General features: G+C 41.0%; 1 protein-coding gene across 6 annotated transcripts in view; it reads left to right on the forward strand.

Moving 5' to 3' along the window:
* The window catches only part of TBL1X (transducin beta like 1 X-linked), a 250659-nt gene that overhangs the window by 161182 nt on the left and 74502 nt on the right, over window positions 1-14975 (forward strand). For 4 of the 6 annotated variants that reach the window (XM_035288995.3, XM_078362494.1, XM_017968412.4 and 1 more), the window contains exon 2: window positions 14153-14240. The gene's annotated coding sequence lies outside the window, so the exon portion shown is untranslated. Of the gene's footprint in view, window positions 1-14152; window positions 14241-14647; window positions 14823-14975 lie in introns of all 6 variants that reach the window. The other 2 variants (XM_054251217.2, XM_054251216.2) reach the window with 1 other exon arrangement.

The raw sequence follows: 14975 nt of genomic DNA on the forward strand, positions 1-14975 counted from the left end.
GTTTTTGTATTTTTAGTATAGATGGAGTTTCATCATATTGGCCAGGCTGGTCTCTAACTCCTGAGCTCATGATCCACCCACCTCAGCCTCCCAAAGTGCTGGGATTATAGGCAAGAGCCACCACGCCCGGCCGGAAATTTTTTAAATTTGAGCTCTCTTTTTCTGTTTTGAGATTCAGTAGTCCTTTCTGATAGCAGACACAGAAGTCTTATTGACAGAGGTAATGCTAGACCCTGCAATGGCTGTCACCCATGCGGTGTAGTGTCCTTGCATGGCCTGTGCTGTTATTTTACAGAGGACAGCAATACCTGCCCGCCTCACAGGGTTTGTGTCCAAGTGCTTCATCATGGTAGAAGTGTTTTTTAATGAAACATAGATTTCTTGGTCTTGCTTCAAGTGAAATGCCTGAAGTGTTTGCTTTCCTGATGATTTCATGCTCTAAACTGCCTTTTTGTGGCCATGGCCCGTGGGCATAAAAGCAGCATCATTGCTATTCAGCCACATAAAAGCCAGATAGAAGAAACCCTCATGATTTAGCTGTCATATCAGAGAGAGCCAAACTGCATGTCTTCCAGGGCCCTGGTTTTTAGGGGATCGAACGTCACCCACACCTTGAGTATATTCTAGTTAATCAGTGTCGCATAACAAGAAAGGGCACTGAGGAACAGAATTTTTATAAGGGTGGCAACATTTATTTTATGAATTGAAAAATATTCCTATTCAGCAGTTGTAATCACACAAAATGAGGCCTGATGTAAGGTTCCACACTTTTCAGAAGCATTGTATGTATTTAACTAGGATTCTATAGTCATTTATATTAGGAATATTGTTGTGAGTTGTTTTGCAAGTTTCTGGTAGCTGTAATGCAACTAGGGAAGCATTTACATATTGAAGGCAGGATCCACCAATAATGAATCGATTTTAACAGTAATCAGGATATCTGGAAATTGCACAGGCTTCATTCTCGAAAAGTTAACTGAATTCTACAGATCAGAAGTGAAATTCATTCACTCGTCTGACCATGCAGTCTGTTGCTTTCTTGATGAGAAGAATGACCAATACACTTGGTGTTCATGGAGCTTGGTCTTCTCATCTATAAATAAGATATTAAGTGTTAATCTAAGAACCTATGAATCTGAATTTTACTTAGTGAGAGAGATGTACATGTGAGTGAAAAGCAAAACCCCATAATGACTCACTTTTGTTCTAGCTGCAGTATTGTAGACACTGTGGACTAGCTATAGCGAAGACTTACCTGAATCAGGAAAAAAGCATCATAGAAAATCCAAAGATTAATTGAAGGCAGTTGTTTGTAGGTACAATCCAAGTGACTGCATAAATTTCACACCAACTAAGTGTTAAAGGATACCAGAATGAAGGGGTTAGAATGATTTATGATGGGTACATTATACATATGCAAATTGTTTCTAAGACTTCCCCAATAATTATGTTTCGGTTGCCCGATTCCTGTTTATTCTCATTGTGCAATAGTACGTTACTACCCACTTCAATCTAAATTAGTGTAAATTGTGAATTGCTTTTGTCTAAAACAATGAGAGCACTCAACATGAAGCCAGAACTCGGGGTTCAAATCCTAGCACTTGTTAGCGGTGAAGCCAGTTCATTCATACTCTTCAGAAAGCAGTCTTTTTATCTACAAAATGAGAACAAGTGGGGCTGATGTGATGGTTCAGTTATATAATGGACATAACATTCAACAGATACTTCCTTTTTGAATGAGAAGGTGAGGAGTTACTGTATTTAGATGAAGCCTAACCAGCCTTGCTGTTCAAGAATTTTAGGAATGAAAACAGTTGATATGTGGTTCTCATGACTCAATTAAAAAGATGCTACGTTTGTGTTAAAAGTTAGAATATACTTATATTAAACTTGTGGAAGACACTTAGAACAGGCTGCCTGTGCATTAAGACTGACAGGACTTGGAAAGAGTTAGGAGACTTTTCATGTTTTCCTTTTACACTAGGGTTTCTTAACTGTGGCACTATTGACAGGCAGGGCTGGAGAACGATCTGTGGTAGGTCCATCCTGGGGAACCATAGGAGGTTCAGCGTCATCCCTGGGCATCCCCCACTGGATGCCAGCAGCACCCTCTCCATTTGGTAACCACCAAAAGTGTCTCCAGACATTGCACAATGCCCCCTTGGGGGCAAAATCACCCCTGCTTGAGAACCACTTAAAATTTCCCCAATGAACATGCATAACTTCTATAATTTTAATAGCGATTTAAAAAAATTAAAGATGTCATTTCCAAACTGACAACACTAGTCTGTCCAACTTCACATAATGAAGACTCAGAAGAGTTGGACTTTTTTTTTTTTTTTTTTGAGATGGAGTCTTGCTCTGTTGCCCAAGCTAGTGCAATGGTGTGATCTCAGCTCACTGTAACCTCCACCTCCTGGGTTCAAGCAGTTCTCCTGCCTCAGCCTCCCAAGTAGCTGAGACTACAGGCCTGTGCCACCACACTTGGCTAATTTTTCTATCTTTAGTAGAGACTGGGTTTCTCCATGTTGGCCAAGCTGGTCTCAGACTCCTGACCTCAGGTGATCCACCAGCCTCGGCCTCCCAAAGTGCTGGGATTACAGGCATGTCCCACTCTACCTGGCAGACTTGGATGTTTTTATGAGGCGTTTTGCGCTTGTGTTCTTAAAGCATCAGCTTAACAAAAAGTGATGTTCCATGCCCCAAGGACTCCTGGTGGCAGCTGTGAGAGCATCCAGGGACCAAAACCTGTGCCAAGGTTGCCCTTAGGCACCTGTGGGCCTGTCAGCATGGCCATTCTAAGTAACCAGGTCAGACCTGCTGTACTTCTGGAATAAGGCACTTCTTCTTCTGCATGTTAGTTGTCTGGGGTTACATTGATGATATTGGTTATCTGCTCTACTTTAGTAACGTGTTGGGGTGCACCGCTTAATCAATCTAATATGATATTGCTCCGAGGCAGGGCTCAGCAGACTACTGCACATAGGCCAGCTGGCTGGCAGCCTGCTTTTGTAGACAGTTTTATTGGGACACATACACTCTGTTTGCATAAACACACCCATTTGTTTACAGCTTGCCAGTGCCTTCCAGGTACACATGACCACGATGGCTGCACAGTCCAAGATCCTTGTTATTTGGCCCTTTAGAGAAAACGTGTGCCTACCACTGCTCCATGGTTCTGGAACTTTCTCCCCTTCTGTTGCCATATCTAGGTATATCTCCCATCTGTTAAGCTCAATTTCAGAAAGGGGGAGGATAGTAAACAGCATAGCCAAAAAAGACAAATTGGTATAGAGAGCACAGTGAATATTTCAACTTTATTTAGTGCTTTTAGGGAGTATCTCTGTGTTTCTCTGCATATCAGATGCACGTAACGTGTACCAGGGTGTATTTATTAAAATGCCTGACTCATGTACTTGTTCATGAAAGATGCAAAACACCATAGTTTTCTTTGATTAAAAAAAGGTAGCAGCATTCAAGTTGAAGAAATTCGATAGAATGTGGCAGTGGCATGTAGGCTATTGAGGCCAGAGTTTTAAGAGGGTTCCTCAAGAAACACACTGTACTAGGATTACATGGGAAGGGAGTGTGGAGTGCATTGGGATAGCTGATAGCCGTTTGTGTGGGGAGTGAGGGGTAGGATGGGGCTAAGTGGGGAGCCTTCTGGAAAGCCAGTCCCGCCCTTCCTTGCATGTCTGCTCTGCCCGTCCAAGCACTTCCTTGGCTCTAACATGTCCTCATGAGCAGGGCCCATTACTTCCTGGTGTTATCTTCTAGAGAATTTAATACAGGGTTCAGTGTATCCCGAAGTCCCATAAAGGTGTTTTAAGTGAACACCTGAACGGCAACCTCAGTTTGATGATGCTCTGTCTCCTGGAGGGGCCTCATGTCTGGCTATCTCCAGTCTCCTTCCAACAGACCAGCATTATCGTGTGGTGTTGAGTTCACTTATGAATTCTCTACCAAAGGCATCTGCACTTAGTGTCCAGGAATCACTCAATGTTTTGTTTCTTCTTTTATGTTTTCTTTACCTCCGAAATACCTTCCATAGGTTCCCTGAGGAGGTAAGGAATGGGGGAAGTTGCAAAGGAAGAGAACTGTAAGCTGAATAGAATATAGTCATCCCTTAGTATCCATGGGGATTTGTTTCCATGACCCCTGCAGATACCAAAATCCAGGGAGGCACAAGTCTCTGATATAAAATAGTGTCCTATTTGCATATAAACTACGCACATCCTCCTGTAAACTTTAAATCATAGATTACGTGGAATACTTAATACAATGTAAATACTATGTAAATAATTGTTATATTGTTTTTAAAATAATGTTTATTGTATTTTTTAATATTTTTCATTCCTTCTTTTTTCTTCTTTTGACACAGGGTCTTGCTCGGCTCACTGCAGCCTCTACCTCCCAGGCTCAGGCGATCCTCCCACCTCAGCCTCCCAAGTAGCTGGGACTACTGGTGTGAGCCACCATGCCCAGTTAATTTTTATATTTCTTGTAGAGACTGGGTTTCATCATGTTGCCCAGGCTGGTCTCGAACTCCTGGCCTCAAGCAGTCCTCATGCCTCAGCCTCCCACAGTGCTGGGATTAGAGGCATGAGCCACCATACCTGGCCTTAAAAATATTTTCAATCCTTAGATGCAGAACTTGTGGATACAGAGGACTGGCTGTTCATATTTTCAAAAACTATATATCATGACATATAATCAATATATAACATATATGAGATATATGGATAATATACATACATATATTCAGTAACAGAATATACATGTGTTCAAAGTAGTAGGTTTGTTATAGACAGCATAGAGAAGACTCTGGCTTTTTAAATCCAGTTTCACAGTCTCAGCCTTTTATTTATTTATTTATTTTGAACTTTAAGGTTCAGGGGTACATGTGCAGGTTTGTAACGTAGGTAAACTCATGTCATGGGAGGTTTGTTGTACAGATTATTTTGTCACCGTGGTACTCAGCCTAGTACCCAATAGTTATCTTTTCTGCTCCTCTCCCTCCTTGCGCTCTCCACCCTCCAGTAAACCGCAGTGGCTTCTGTTCCTGTCTCAGCCTTTTTTGCTGCAGTGGTTTCACCATTTGCCACCTGCTATTTGTTTTCTTTTTGTACCACTTACTCTGTGTTTCCTTTTTTCTCTGTTCCTGTGTGCTTTTGCATAAATTGGGACTTTTTCGTGACTATGCTTTTCAGTGAGCTTATTAGCAATAACTCACTGCTTTGTATTTTAGGATGTTACTCTATGCTGACAATTTTCATGTTTAACCTTATCACAATCTAAGTTTGAAAGATATTTTACTTCAATAAAAGAACCTTACAACAATGTGCTTTCATTCTCCTCCATTCTTAGTTGTTTGTGCTACATTTTATACATGTTACAAATATCATAATATATAGTTATTAATCTTGCAGTAAGTAATCAATTACATGGAAAATAATTCTTTTAAAGAGAAGAAAATATTTTTATATTTATCTTTGTATTTACTATTTCTGCTACTCATCATTTCTTTGTGGGAATCTGCATTTTCCATATGAAGTTTTTCTTCCCCTTCATGGACTCCCTTCCGTCTGTCTTGTAATGCGAGTCTGCAGGCAGTGAATTCTCTCTGCTTTTGTTTGTTTGATAAAATCTTTATTTTGCCATCGTTTTTTGAAAGATCTTTCATCCGATTGTAGGATTTTGCACTGATACATCCTCTTAATTCTTTAAAGATTTCATTGTTTTCTGCCTTGCAGTTTTTGACAAGAAATTTGTGGGTTTTACTATCATTTTTCCTCTGGACATAATTTTTGGATTTTTTTCTGGCTGCTTTTTAGAGTTTCTTTTTTGTCACTGCTTTTCAAGAAATTGACTGTGTCTTGTTGGGGTTTGCTATGCTGTTTATCCTGCTTGGGGTTTGTTTAGCTTTTTGAATCTGTTTTACTTTTCTTAACTAAGAGTTTTGCAACTTTATTTGATCTTGAAATCCTTAAAATGCGTTTTTGGTTTTTGTGTTTTTTTTGAGACAGTCTGGCTCTGTCACCCAGGCTGGAGTACAATGGCTGCGATCTTAGCTCACTGCAACCTCCACCTCCTGAATTCAAGCAATTCTCATGCCTCAGCCTTCTGAGTTTCTGGGACTGCAGGAGCATGCCACAATGCCCAGTTAATTTTTTTGTATTTTTAGGAGAGATGAGGTTTTGCTATGTTTGCCAGGCTGGTCTTGAACTCCTGGCCTCAAGTAATCCACCCACCTTAGCCTCCCAAAGTGCTAGGATTACAGGCATGAGCCATTGTGCCCAGCCAAAATGTGTTTTAAGTAACATATTTTATCATCTCTCAGTACTAGTGTTTTATTAATGAACACTAAACCCAGTTAGGGAAACGCTGATGAAAACCAGTGTTTATTATTTTGACATATTTTTATAACTCCATATTGGCTCCTTGGACCTTTCAGAACTGGGTTACCAGAAAGCAACTTGGCATTTGCCTGGTATTGCGTAGAGAGTATGCAAACACGATTAGCTTGTGGAAGGGATATCAGTAATAATTGCCTGCCTAACCAGCAGCTTTATGGGCGTGCTCCAGTAGTAACCTTTTTTCCTTGTTTCAGCTATAAAAGCTATTACCACAATCTGTCTCTCTCATTTTGTACAGTAATGATCCATGGATACACTAAAGGGAAATTGATGGCATACCCAGGCTTACCATTTACAGATGGCAGTACTGAAATGTTAATTTCAAAAACATTCAAACTCTAGTTTTCTTCTGTAGACATGAGACAAGTAATTTTTATCATTTAATCATGCAGACTTGGTTTTAAAAGAAAACTCTTTTAAGATGTTCTTCGATTTTAATTTATAGCTTTCTAGTTTGCTTATATATGCTTATTTTTAAAGAACATTAAAGGTTAGGCCTAAGGAATTTGTGTGCAAAATTGGTCATTGATTGTTAAGAAAATAATACAAAACGTTTTTTCTATGTCATAAATATAACTTTAAAAGGGAAAGGGATTCTTCGGAGTTCCCTCTGAGGAGCGCACATAAAAAAGAAGGGCGGAGGTTTACCACAGTGGCAAAAAATAATCCACCTAGATAAAGAATATTCGAAAAGTGGGCCAGGCATGGTGGCTTATGCCTGTAATCCCAGAACTTTGGGAGGCCATGGCAGGCAGATCACCTGAGGTCAGCAATTTGAGACCAGCCTGACCAACATGGAGAAATTCCATCTCTACTAAAAATACAAAATTAGCTGGACATGGTGGCACATGCCTGTAGTCCCAGGTACTCGGGAGGCTGATGCAGGAGAATTGCTTGAACCCAAGAGGTGGAGGTTGCGGTGAGCCAATATGCCATTGCACTCCAGCCTGGTCAACGAGAGCAAAACACCATCTCAAAAAAAAAATAAAAGAATATTCTAAAAGTGAATTTAAAAAGAAAAAAGATGAGATGGTAAGCTATGAGGAAATAATGAATGCATTGTGACTTTCTGCCTCCCCATACTCATCTTCATAGTTTTGTGAGTAGAAAGAGAAATGAGGATGCTGGCCCGATTTTGATTCCCAGTGGATGAGGCTCACGCAGAACTGCCCTGCTTCTTGACACTATTATGATATTAAAAGCAACGTGTATTTTTAGAAGTCATTACCATCTTGGCACACTTGCATTCATTTTAGTCAAGTACTGTCATCTTTAGATTTCAAGCTTGCAGAGTCTTTTAAAAATATACATTGGAGAACACATAGTCTTCTAACAGTAAAATCTCAGATTATTAGAATGTTTAGCGACTGGGGTATTCAGAGTCAGTGAGAAAAGTATCTTTAGAATTTCCACATGTGGAGATGTCTTTCATAGAGAAATCTGGGATTGTCGGGCAAGCCCTAGTATATTGAGCCTGGAGTATCCTCATCTGCATGGGCATTTAGACCGCTGGACAAGTCCATTAGCAGTAAGGTAGGGCGGAGAGGGTCACAGGATGTGCGCTGCCCAGGATACATGCAGCCCAGAGCTGTGAGGAAATTATGAGGACCGACTGGACATTTATTGCACAGATGCGCAACTGGCTGATACAGCCTGGGATAGGGTAGTGAAGATGCACCGTGAGGTTGTGGGAGGGGGATTCACAATAAATCCTAAATTCTTCATCTTTGCACTCATGCCTCACAATAGCTTATCAAAGCTTTTAGCAAACTCTGCAGCAAATTAAAAGGCAGCAGAACCTCATGGTGACGACTGCAGACTCTGGAGCTGGTCTGCAAGCATTCACAGCCCAGCTCTGCCAAGCCCCAGCCCTGGGACCTGGACAGGCAGCTGTGTGTCAGTGCCTCTGTTCCCTCTGTGTGAGAATGGGTTGGTAACAGCACTCCCTCACACGCTTCTGTACGCATGGAAACCCCTACTGTCTTTGGACACAGTACTTGCTGTAGAAGCACTTAGTGTGCTAAGCACATTAATTATTTAAAATTATTAATTAGATGGATCAAACAAGCTCAGAGCTCTCAGAAGAGAGCCAGGCATGGACAGGTAGGTGCAATATATGTGTTAGCTATTATTATTATTTAATAGAGACAGGGTCTTGCTATGTTGCCCAGACTGATCCTGTACTCCTGGCCTCAAGTGATCCTCCCAATCCGGCCTCCCAAAGTGCTGCAATTACAGGCATGAGCCACTGCCAGCCTATTATTTTCTAATAACTTTATTTAATCCAGTGTTACTAATTGTTGTGAAGTGTGGAGCCATTTTTCAGATGACACATTCTAAACATCTACTAAACAGCCTGAGAAGCAGCGCTCTGAAGAGCAGGTCTTGGCAAACACTCCCCTACTTACTTTAAACCTCCAGTTGCTTGGCTTCCAAGTTCAGTCACTTGGTTCTCATTTTTCCTGGCAACACCTCTGCAAATTATTACCCCATTTGATGAGGCACTGGCTGAGAAGGTCCCATGCCCAGGTATGTTTCCCGCCTGCCTGTGACAAGGTGTTAGATTCTGAAGGCCAGGAGTGCTGGCCTCAGTTAGCTGAGTGATACCAGTGTGGGGTCTCTCAAGGCTCCAGGCAAGGTGTTCGCCCACCTGAAGGCGGGACAGGGGCTGGAGGGGCTGTGTCCCGGCACCTCTCTCCCGTGGCTGCTGAGTTGGTATGGCTGTAGGCAGGGGGCCTCAGTGCTGTACGATGTTGGCCTCTCCATGAGTACCTGAAGGAATTTTTAAAAACAATTTTGATTCTGTTTTATCAAGAGATGCCAGTAGCACCTCCACTTCCAGTTGGGACACTGCAAAATATCTCCAGACATTGCCTAATATCTCCTGGGAGATGGGGGTGGGGGTGGGCACCATCACCCTGCCCCAAAACACTGTATGAAAATACAGAAACGTGATGCCAATCACATGCTTTTATTTGGGATTACATGTGTAATACATGTGCTTCTGAGTGAGAAGGTAACTTTGTTTGCTCCAAGCAGAAAATGGCACATCCTTTGTTGTCACTGGGCAAATGGTTGGTAGAGATTTGATCTATGTAGAGGAATGCTCAGTCTACAGTGGCAGCCAGGTAGTGAGCGTGTGCACCCCTGCAGTGCTGGCCAAGCAGGGTTCTGGCATGTAGTCGTTGCTGGCTATGGCTCTTACATGGGCAGGCTCCAGGCTCCTCCTTGTGCGACCATCCCCTTTGTTGGCCCCCCTGCCTGCTGGCCCTAGGCCATCTGCTCCTTTCCCCGGGTCCTGGCTCACTGCAGCTTGGCATCCCTCCGCCCGTCCTGTTCACCTTTCATTCCTGGGGAGGAGGAGACTCAGGTAAAGAAGGAGAAAGGCAGAACAATGCCAGGCAATTCCACTGCTAGCCAGATACCCCAAGGACACGAATGTTCACGGCAGCATGGTTGACCAGAGCCAGGTACCTGTCAGCTGCTGCCTGGAAAAACAATGTGGTCCAGCCCCACACAGTAGCATAGTGTGAAGCCCTGGGACATGCTACAACATGGATGCATCAGGAAAACATGCTCAGCGAAAGAAGCCAGATGCGGGAGGTCACAGATTGTATGATCTCATTTAGTGCCCCAAATAGGGAGATTCATAGAGCCAGAAAGCATTCTGTGGTCACCTGGCCTGGGGGTGGAGGGAATGGGAGTAACTGCTAAGTGGGCACCAGAATTCCTTTACAGGTGATTGAAAACGGTTTGGAACTTGATATAGGTGGTGGCTGCTTAACATCTGCACGTACCACTAAATTGTACACTTTAGTCTGTCCAGACTCGGTGGCTAACGCCTGTAATCCCAGCACTTTGGGAGGCTGAGGTAGGAGCATCACTTGAAGCCAGGCATTCAAGACCAGCCTGGGCAACATATCGAGACCCCCATCTCTATTTTAAAAAATAAATTTTTTAAAAGAAATAATAAAATGGTTAATTTTATGTTGTTATTCTTATCCCAACTGAAAGCAAAACAAACAAACAAACAAAACAACCATGTAGGGTTCAGGGGAATGTCTATCTTAGGCCTGAGGTTTGATGTTCTGGTTTTTCTTAGGTGAACGGGTTCTGAAGGCTCCATGAAAAGGGAAGTCTTTAAAGTTGCTAATTCTTTCCTGAAAGGAAAAGAATATAATTTCTCAAAATGACTGCTTTCGAGGAATGCCCCTTTCTAAATTTGAAAACATAGTATTTAAGAGTCTCTCAGTGCTTTAGATCATTATTTCTTATATTCGATTTAAAAATCCCTTACAGTGGTGTTACAAATCTGCAGAGAAATTCACAAAGCACAATTGAAAGATGATATACAGGATTTATAATTGAATGAGAACAAACCAGCTGATTTGCATACAGGATGAAACTTAGCTGAGGGTGCTGTTGAGTTTGGACAACATTTGGCGGGACCTTTGTAACCCTTCGGCTCTATGAAACAATAGTTGTGTGAAGAATTAAAAGGTGGAAAATGAACTGTATGTGAATGGCTCACATATGCCTAGGTCTATTTCCAGACACCTTGAGCATTGAAATGACACTGTTGGTGAGACACCAGTTCAAGGAAATATGCAGACTTTCTACTCATAAATACAGACACCAATGAAGTGATAACTGGTGCTTGCACTTGGAGATAGAGCACTGGAAAACAATAACAGATCATTCTGTGTCCTTTTCTTTTAAACTACCTCTTGAAATTTCCGTGCTTCCCCCAAGAACATCCTCAAAGACGCCAAGAAAAATAACTCCACAGCAACTTTTCTGAATTCCAATATCCATGTGAAAATGCTGCATTTTCTTCTGATTTTTCACAATAGAATTAAGGCAGACATCATGAAGAAATGAATGTGTTGAAGACTTCCGAAATCTATATTAATGTGTGTGATCAGCTACTATAACGTTTTGATTGGTGATGTACTGTACATCATTCCTTTATTAAGCTAACATTTATGAAGTATATGTTACCTGTCAAGCCTGGACCGTAGAAATGAACTTAAAGAAGACAGGACTCTTCATCCTGTTCAGGTAGGAAAGCTGTAATGTGTGTTATGGATGATGTGATGGAAGGAAACACAGGATACCATGAGGAAAACGGATATCATCGCCCAGGGATTCTGTATTCTACTTAGGGAATAGGCTAAACATCAAAATACAGCAATTCGAGACAAAGGCAGACAGTAGTCCCAGAAGGTAGGCGTCAAATCCCCAAGAGCATCAGGGAATCAAGGTTCCTTTGGTGTTATGATCCTGCCTTGCTAAGGGTCAGATAGGCTCTCAGACAACCCCATGACCACAAGTTGTGCACATCCTTTCCCAGCTCTCCTCACCTACCATTGGCAAGAACCTAGTAGTGGAACACCTGGGGTCTCTAAATGAGGTGTGCTTGTGCAACTGAAAGAAAGAAGTGTTTTGGGGAGGAGCAGGGCTGGTGGATTCGCAGTTTCTAAATTATCTTGCATTTTACTTGATTACAGTGTTTGATTTCTGTTTCTTGAAGAAATGTATGTAGCACCACAAGCTCTATTCTAACCTACTGTCTATGGAAAAGCAGGTCCATGCTGTGTTGTATCAGCTTAGAGAGCCCCTTCAAAACCTCTCCACATTCAATGTGAAGGGCCTGTCACTATACATGCATGGCACATCACGCCAAGAGCAGAGGACTACCAGAACATTAGAATCCCTTTTATATTTGTCACATATCAGCATTTATTTAGTTGTAAAAACAAAGAGCATATGGCATTTGTTAAAATCGTTTGCATTTCACACAAATATTTGGCAATATGTAAACTTTCTTGCTAGGGCTGTTTATTGTGTTTCTATTTGTGTACTGATAATGGGAAAATCAGTAAGGACCAGGTGTTGGAAGGTCTGATTTCTCATTTAAATTTATTGTTTCTAGCAATCAACTAATTATTTTTGACATGTTGCATAACCAGAAGAATGTTATTAACCAGAGTCATAATTCCTATTTTTGTGCTGATCACACACAGATGATAAGTTAATTATAATTATTGAATTTAACAACATATATAAGAGATAATCTCAAATTTCAAGACTCTTATTTGTGGGTTACCATCTGTTTTGGACCAAAGAATAGGAATTTGATTGCAAGCTTTCTTCTGAACAGCTTGTAATAAGAGCTGTTTGTATATTAATTACTTATTGAATTATTGTGGGTTTTAATGTTTTAATTTACAAGCAATTTGGAACTTATTGTGGTGACATCTGCTCATATTTTGATACTTTATGATATTTAGCAATTTCATCATAAGGCTATTTTTTCCCCTGGTAATTTATAACCCAATCCTGAAAATAGTAATTTGGTCTCTCCAGCTCACTATAAGGAGTAGTGTCCTGTATCATCTCCACTGCATATTTTTTTCATAATTAAAAGTATATTTTATAAGCAAAATCAAGATTCCTTTGTGCCTGCTTCCCTGGTCCCCTTTCATTTCTATTCAGAGTTACAGATGAATTTAGTTTCACTCTCATTATCTTACTTCAGCCGTAGATTTTGTACAAATTGCCCTGGTTATTACTTTGATCTTGAATATCCTTATGGTTTTGGTTTTCAATGTACTGTAATGCAGTTTAGGGGCCTGTGAACCTGCAATCTCCTTCCTTTAAGCAACATAACTATAAGCATGATTCAGTGGGAATAATTTCCTTAAAACACTTGAGTTTCTGTATAAACTCCCTAATAAGAAACACCTTCACTCATAGCTTCACTTGTGGACTTCAACTATATTAAACCTGTTACCTTTTTATTATCACTTAAGACTATTAAATAAGAATTTAAAGAAAATGGTGGGCATTTAATTTCCTTAGTTCTTGAACTTGTAGATGATAGAGGATAATTTATACTCTCTAGGAAGCTGGAGTCATTCACAACCAAATAAATTATATAAGCCAAATATCGTTAGGTAAATGGTTGACTGTATTTATAGGGACTAAAAAATAAAAACAATTTTTGATATAAAGGATTATCATTTTATGAGCTATAAACCTGGCTTCCTCATAAATCAGTGCAAATGGAACCCTTGTGAAACAGAAATGTCTGCAAAGAGTAAATGAAAAGTTGAGCTGTCAGTAGGTGCCTTTGGTTTTCTTGATTTTAGGGGAGCCAAAGGAGACAGGATTCTGCCCCATTTCTGTGTTTTTCTAAGCACACGAGACTGGGTATATGCACACAGACGTGGCTGCCAGAGTTATTGGAAAGCTAGCCCAGGCGATGGGGAATGTATGTCTAAAGCATGTTGTCTTCTCCCAAGGGTGTGCACAGGTTCACGTATCAGCTGCATAAGGCCCTGTTCCAAAAACAATGATATTTCAAGGGAACCTTTATTTATCTTTAAATTTAATTTAATTTAAAATTAATTTAAATCTTTAAATTATCATTAAGTAATAGCAGTAGCAATAGCTGAGCTAATTAATATTAATTTTATCTATTTTCAGACTCTTCTATTTTAGAACTTCTACATGCGCAATAATGCCTGACTGGCCAGTTTTAATTTCTCCTTTTTTCACTTTGCAAACAAAACCCTACAATCTCTGCTATGAACTAAATCAGAAATTAAGAACCAATAAAATGTGTTAAGTTTGAGTTAGGATAAAGAAAAAACCTAAAGGAACCGGAGGGGTGAAAGGTAAACACACCCCAGTGATTTTTTTAAGTCTTTTATTTAAACCTTTCTCCCTAGGCTGGTGCCCACAGACACCTCACTGTTTCTGTGACCGGATGCTGGGAAGCCTGCTGGTCCACAGGTCCACACATGAAATCAGCATAAGGTAAGCAGCCCAGCATGCCATTGGATCCTTGTCCTTCTACCTGAAACCCATTTGAGGAGCAGAACTGCATTTTGCCAGACAGAACCCCTTCTGTTTTAAATGATATTTTCAGGGGGAGTGGCAGGTCTTTCTCCTTGCTAAAGGTTGAAGGTAGTAGACAGGCCACCATTCGATCATTATGAGCGGCATAGTCAATTCCAATTGAGGAATTGACTATGGCTTCTGAGAAGTTGGTTTTTTTTTTTTTGAGACTCTTGGCTCTGTTGCCCAGGCTGGAGTGAGTGCAATCTCGGCTCACTGCAACCCCCACCTCCTGGGCTCAACTGATTCTTCTGCCTCAGGCTCTCAAGTAGCTGGGATTACAGGTGCCCACCTCCATGGCTGGTTAATATTTAAAATATTTTTAGTAGGGACAGGGTTTCACCATGTTGGCCAGACTGGTCTCGAACTGAGCTCAAGTGATCCGCCCACCTCGGCCTCCTAAAGTGCTGGGATTACAGGTGTGAGCCACTGCGCCTGGCCTGCCTTCTGAGAATTTTGGATCCTGAATGAGCTGTAACAAGTTTTTCTGGGTCTTACCAGGTGAGGATGACACCTTCTAAAATCAACCTCTCTTGTCAACATTATGAAGTATAATTATGCAGACAACTTAATTATAATTGGGCACATGTGTACAGATTTTATTTGGCTCCTATATCTTAATTCTATGCTTTATTAGTTTCTTAATGATTTGTG

Source organism: Callithrix jacchus, chromosome X (genome assembly GCF_049354715.1).
Source record: "Callithrix jacchus isolate 240 chromosome X, calJac240_pri, whole genome shotgun sequence".
Lineage (NCBI taxonomy): Eukaryota > Metazoa > Chordata > Mammalia > Primates > Cebidae > Callithrix > Callithrix jacchus.